This window comes from Triticum urartu, chromosome 2 (genome assembly GCF_003073215.2).
Source record: "Triticum urartu cultivar G1812 chromosome 2, Tu2.1, whole genome shotgun sequence".
NCBI lineage: Eukaryota > Viridiplantae > Streptophyta > Magnoliopsida > Poales > Poaceae > Triticum > Triticum urartu.
The window spans coordinates 564,576,293-564,583,500 of record NC_053023.1 but is presented as its reverse complement, the minus strand read 5'-3'; positions in this window follow the sequence as shown (position 1 = coordinate 564,583,500).

Sequence of the window (7,208 nt, the reverse complement as noted above, 5' to 3'; positions counted from 1 at the left end):
GAATTCCATCAAGTTGACGCCGAAGTGGGAAGGCCCTTATCAGGTAATTCGAGTCACCAGGCCTAGCGCAGTCCGCCTGGAGACCGAAGATGCTATTCCAGTGAGCAACTCCTAGAACATCGAACATTTTTGCAATTTTACCCATAAGGCGCAGTTGCCGCCACCCGGCAAGCCACCTTTTGTACAAGCTTTGCTGACAAGGCATGTAACCCTCTGTACAAAGCCAAGCACAGACCCTGAGCCTAAATAAATGAAGCGCTGGCGCCCTAAGTTTTAGCATGCATGCTAGGTTGAGTCTCTCCCTCGGTTAGGGTTAATAGTGCTTAGCGGAGGCTAACCCCTAGCATAGAGGTCGAGTGTGCGTCTCCCTGTTCCTTTCCATCCTCTTTGGTTCGCAGGGTACGTGGACATTTCTGCTGAGCTATTTGGAAGGAAGAGAACAGGCCGACGCCCCGACCCCGACAAGCCAAGGTTGTCGGGGGCTACAGGTCTAAGGATGCAATCACGACAAGCCAAGGTTGCCGGGGGCTGCGACATCAGATAAGTGTTTCTCCCCCACTCTGTGCCCCTGTATGAACCTTGAACATGTAAGGCTTCGCTCGCTGTCGTACCATCTTGCTCCCTCTGTCCCATGCCCGAAAACCTTACTTTGGGTCGGAACTTGGTTGTAGTGCGATGGGAAGAGGGCGCTCGAAGGGCCTAATCCTACTCGGCCCCTACCTCTACCAAGGGCGTGAATTTAGCCGAGCCATAGAGCAGGAGGACGGCAAGGCCTGTTGCCGGGATACAATGTTTATCTTAAGATAATGAGGACACGTTCCTCGGTGTGGCCCTCACCCACGCGCTAGCAAAACCCAGCAAACACCCTTCTTTTCATTCATATGTTGTAAACAAGTACAATTCATACGGAACGAGTACATGAGCGAGGGGATTACAAGGCCTAAATTTTGCCAAGGCCCATAAGCTTACAAACTAAAAAAAGATAAGTGCCCCGTGATCCCCGTTCTTGCCCTTTTCCTCCCAGGTGCGGCAGGTAAAGGCAAAAAGGAGGCAACGGGGAACATGCCGATGGAGAGCTTGACGAGGAAGGCCCTCGGCAGGGCGCAAGGCCGAGGGAGGGGCGGCACGGTCAGTCGGAGTCGGAGTCGGCGTTCCCCCGCTCGACACCCTCATCATCGTTGTTGCTGTCCTCCTCGTCACTCCCGCTTGAGGAAGAGTCTTCGTCATCGGAGGAGCTCTCCACGCAGCACTTTAGGCGAGTTCTAGAGTCTCTAAAGACCTTGATGGAGAGCAGGACGTTCTCCATTAATTTGAAATAGAGAACGAGCCCCGCCATCAGGCTGTGGATACGAGCAAAAGTCTTCCATCCACGACGAAGGTACATGACGTGAGGGGCGGGAAAGTCGACGTCAACCCGCGTGCCGCCATTCTCGCAGCCCCTCATATGCAACCTCAGGGTCTGGGGCTGATCAATATCCATCTCCTGAGCGAATGGAGCAGGGAGATGAAGGCGACGACGCGGTGGGTGGCGCAGCCTGATGAAGAACTCACGAGGCTGGTCCCCGACGTGGCCCTCCATTGGAGGAGGCACGCTAGCGGAGGCAAGGCCGGTGCGCTGCGCCATCCCCCTCTTCCCCGAGCGCCATGCCGACATCGGTCTCGCCCCCTCCCCTTCCTCCCATGGCCGGCTCCGTCGCAGCGAGCTCTTTGGAAGGAGGGACACATTGTCAAGCAGAGACCCTCGACACCACCGTCGAAGGGCCGACGCCCCCTCTCGCCATGCCAGATGAAAGAACAGAGCCGAGGTGGAAGGAGAGGAATGGTGAAAGATTGTGGGATGCCGTCCCCTCCCCCTTCTTATAAAGGGGCAGGGTCGGGGCCCGGCCACCCCACTCAGCCAATCCGGCCATCAGGGGCGCAAGGAATCAAGACTGACCCGCTGCTCCTATCAGCGACGGTCCAGTTTCCATCTCCGTTATTTAAGGCCCCCACACGTCCACCGCCTGCCACCTTGGGGGCATGGGAGACACGTGGCGAGCAAGCAGAAATCAAGGGGACGGGTGAGGTGACCGCTCTCCACCCTGTGATCATGGGGCGCGGGGGCCTTGAAGACCACGACCCGAGTCCACTCAGTAAATGAGCCACGCCTCTATGTTTTCCCCTTTTCATGGGGAAGGTGCGGGCCGCCTCTTTACCACTTACTACGACATGACGCATGCGTGCGGAAACCGCCCCACGCATGACCCCCCACGTCGCACGTTCAACACGGGTCGTGGGGAAGCGCAGCAGACGGAAAAGTTACTGCAGTAAAAATCCGCCCGGCCTGCTCGCGCACCGTTCTGGGCCTAGCCCAACAATGCGTCGCACTTATGTGTGGCCCAGGCCCGGGGGCTCCTGTCGGTGTACAAAAGTAGGGGCTCTCCTTTTTCACTCCTTTACTTGTGCACAAGCAGTCAGAGCCGCGCCCACGGCTGCACTGAGCAGGGCAGAGGAGGGATGCCGGAGCACAAGACAGCCAGAGCAACACCAAGACCAGAGGCACGAAGAGCAAGGAAGCGAAGTGGACTCCCCTGGCAAGACTCCTGCCGGGGAAACTTGCCCTATGCCAGCAGAGCGCGCCGCCCTTGAGCCAAGGGGTTCCAACGCCATCAACCACATCGAAACCAAGGCTCGGGAGGCACCTCCATGGTGGCATGCAGATCTTTGTGGAGATCATAAATAAACAAGATCAGATGAGAACCAGAAGACGACGATCCTTGGCGAGATCCTTGCCAAGGAAATCCACGAAACCCCCGGCAAGGATCCACGGTGCCACGGCAAGACCCTTGTCGGGCCCCCGGCAAGGATCCGCGGTGCCACGGCAAGACCCTTGCCGGGCCCCCGGCAAGACCCTTGCCAAGGACATCTGCGGGGCCACAACCAGGCCCACGTTTGCCAAGGCTCCACCGCCGCTCCCATGCAGCTGCTAGCTCAACCAGTTGGGTAGGCATCTGCATGGCAGCGTGCGGCCTCCACACCGACTCAGCAAGCGCCTGCGTGGTGGCATGCAGATCTTCGTGAAGGCTCTGCCATCACACCAGCCCAGCAGCCAGCCAACGTGGCGCTACAACGCCTCGTCAGCTCGGACGTGCGTCGGAGCTAGGCGAGGCGGCGACAGCTGGGACGAGCTTCCTTCTCATCCCCGATAAAGCAAGAGGGACACGTTGGCAGCGCTGTAAATGCATTTGTCCGACAATGCCAGAGGATAGACTCAGCCGCGATGCACCTTTCCACCTCCCATGTGCCACTGTGGCGACCCCTTTTGTCTATAAAAGGAGGCACGAGGCGTACTGGAGGGGGGATTCGTATCTTTGGCACTAGAGACAGACCGTAGCTAGTTCAAGAACTCAAGAACACTCAAATATACATTAAAGCAGGACTAGGGTATTACGCGTATCCGCGGCCCGAACCTGGGTAAACGATCCTTGTGCTGGCCGCCAGACCCGCTCTTTGCACAACGCCGTGCCCGCCAACCGTAGAAGGGATCCTAGTGATTCCATAGGTGTCGTTTCCACCGACAGTTATCCAATATGCTAGTAAAACTCTAGACAGTGCCCAGAGAAATTATGCTACTACTAAGAAAGAATTTTTAGCAGTTGTATTTTCTTGTGATAAGTTTAGACCTTATATTGTTGATTCTAATGTAACTGTTCACACTGATCATGCCGCTATTAAATATCTTATGGAAAAGAAAGATGCTAAACCTAGACTTATTAGATGGGTTCTCTTGCTACAAGAATTTGATTTGCATATTATTGATAGAAAGGGAGCTGAGAACCCCGTTGTAGACAATTTGTCTAGGTTAGAGAATGTTCTTGATGACCCACTACCTATTGATGGTACCTTTCCTGATGAAGAATTAGCTGTCGTAAATGCTTCTTGATAACCCACGAGTATAGGGGATCGCAACCGTTTTCGATAAGTAAGAGTGTCGAACCCAACGAGGAGCTAAAGGCAGAACAAATATTCCGTCAAGTTCTATCGACCACCGATACAACTCTATGCACGCTTGATGTTCACTTTACCTAGAACAAGTATGAAACTAGAAGTACTTTGTAGGTGTTGTTGGATAGGTTTGCAAGATAATAAAGATTACGTGAATAAAAAGTAGGGGCTGTTGTAAGTAAAGAAGCAATAAAGTAAATATAGCGAGTGTGGAAAAGTGGTGGTAGGATTTGCGAAATTGCCCCTTAAGCAATTGACTACTTTACAAGACCGATAGCAAGTATTATGTGGGAGAGGCCACTGCTAGCATGTCATCCCTGACTTGGAATTCTATGCACTTATGATTGGAACTATTAGCAAGCATACGCAACTACTAACGTTCATTAAGGCAAAACCCAACCATAGCATTAAGATATATTGGTCCCCCTTCAATCCCGTATGCATCAATTTCTATGCTAGGTTGAAGCTTCTGTCACTCTTGCCCTCCAATACATAGTCCTATCAACATACAACTAACCCTATGGTGTGATCCACGCGCGCGCTCATATGATGGGCACCAAAGGACAGCAACATAACCACAAGCAAATTAAATCAATCATAGCAATTCATCAACCACCGACAGGACAACGAAAATCTACTCAGACATCATAGGATATCAACACATCATTGGATAATAATATGAAGCATAAAGCACCATGTTCAAGTAGAGGGTATAGCGGGATGCGGGAGAGTGGACCATCTCTAGATAGAGGGAGGAAGGTGACGTAGATGTTGGTGAAGATGGCGGAGGTGTTGGTGTAGATCGCGGTGATGATGATGATGGCCACGTCAGCGTTCCGGCACCACCGGAAGAGAAGGGGAGAGGGGGCCCCTTCGTCTTCTTATTCCTTGACCTCCTCCCTAGATGGGAGAAGGGTTTCCCCTCTGGTCCTTGGCCTCCATGGCATGGGAGGGGCGAGATCCCCTCCGAGATTGGACCTGTCTCTCTGTTTCTGCGTTCTCAGATTCTACCCTTTCACCATTTCTTATATTCCTGGAGATCCGTAACTCCGATTGGGCTGAAATTTTAACATGACCTCTATCCGGATATTAGCTTTCGTGCGGCAAAAGAAGGGCACCAAACGCCTTACATGGTGGCCACGAGGGTCAGGGGCGCGCCTGCCCTCCTGCCTCGTGGGCCCCTCGAGCATCGTCTCGCATTGATTTCACTTCCCAAAAATCACATATATTCCAAAAAAATCTCCGTCCATTTTTATCCCGTTTGGACTCCGTTTGATATGGATTGTCTGCGAAAGAAAAAAACATGCAACAAACAGGAACTGGCACTGGGCACTGGATCAATATGTTAGTCCCAAAAATAGTATAAAAAGTTGCCAAAAGTATATGAAAGTTGTAGAATATTGGCATGGAACAATCAAAAATTATAGATAAGACAGAGACGTATCACTTCTCGTACTGCTCCATGGTATGCTGATTATGCTAATTATATTGTTGCTAAATTTATACCACCTAGTTTCACATACCAGCAAAAGAAAACGTTTTTCTATGATTTAAGACATTAGTTATGGGATGACCCACACCTTTATAATGAAGGAGTAGATGGTGTTATTAGATGTTGTGTACCTGAGCATGAACATGAACAGATCCTACGTAAGTGGCACCCCGAGGCTTATGGAGGACACCATGCTGGAGATAGAACTGCGCATATGGTATTGCAATCCGGTTTTTATTGGCCTACTCTTTTTAAAGATGCCCATAAGTTGTCCTGCTGGGGAAACATCCCTCTGGGAGGGGGAAATCATCACCATCGATCCTCTCAGTGGAAGGGGTCAATCTCCATCAACATTTTCACCAGCACCATCTCCTCTAAAACCCTAGCTCATCTCTTGTATCCAATCTCTGTCTCAAAACCTTAGATTGGTACCTGTGGGTTGCTAGTAGTGTTGATTACTCCTTGTAGTTGATGCTAGTTGGTTTATTTGGTGGAAGATCATACGTTCAGATCCTTTATGCACATTAATACCCCTCTGATTATGAACATGAATATGATTTGTGAGTAGTTACGTTTGTTCCTGAGGACATGGGAGAAGTCTTGCTATATGTAGTCATGTGAATTTGGTATTCGTTTGACATTTTGATGAGATGTATGTTGTCTTTCCTATAGTGGTGTTATGTGAAAGTCGACTACATGACACTTCACCATTGTTTGGGCCTAGAGGAAGGCATTGGGAAGTAATAAGTAGATGATGGGTTGCTAGAGTGACAGAAGCTTAAACCCTAGTTTATGCGTTGCTTCGTAAGGGCTGATTTGGATCCATATGTTTCATGCTATGGTTAGGTTTACCTTAATACTTCTTTTGTAGTTGCGGATGCTTGCAATAGGAGTTAATCATAAGTGGGATGCTTGTCCAAGGAAGGACAGTACCCAAGCACCGCTCCACCCACAAATCAAATTATCAAAGTAATGAACGCGAATCATATGAATGTGATGAAAACTAGCTTGACGATAATTCCCATGTGTCCTCGGGAGCATTTTCCTTTATATACGAGTTTGTCCAGGCTTGTCCTTTGCTACAAAAAGGACTAGGACATCTTGTTGCACCTTATTTACTTTTGTTACTTGTTACCCGTTATAAATTACCTTATCACAAAACTATCTGTTACCGATAATTTCAGTGCCTGTAGAGAATACCTTACTGAAAACCGCTTGTCATTTCCTTCTGCTCCTTGTTGGGTTCGACACTCTTACATATCGAAAGGACTACGTTAGATCCCTATACTTATGGGTCATCAGTCAACTGATATGTTACCACCACATGCATGGTTCCGGTGATATTCGCGCAATGCGGAAGAGGGAGACGCCGTCGTCGGGAGAGAAACAAAAAACAAAAAAAAGGGAGAAATCAATACAAAGAAAAAGAAAAGTAAACAGAAAAGAAAGGGAAAATAATAAAAGAAAAAAACTAAAAACTAGAAAAGGAAAATAATAAAAAGAAACGAAAAATAGCAGTAGCGCTTGTCTGCGGACCAACGCTATAGCTAAGTATTTTAGAATTAAATTTTTTTGGAACAATTAGCAGTAGCGCTTGTTTAGGACCAGCGCTATAGCTAAGTTAGCTATAGTGCGTGTTTCCAAACTAGCGCTACCGCTATTATGAGTTAACCCCCACCGCGCGGGCTCAAAATTTCACCAAGTCTCATCCTCCCATCTCCACCCCGCCCCT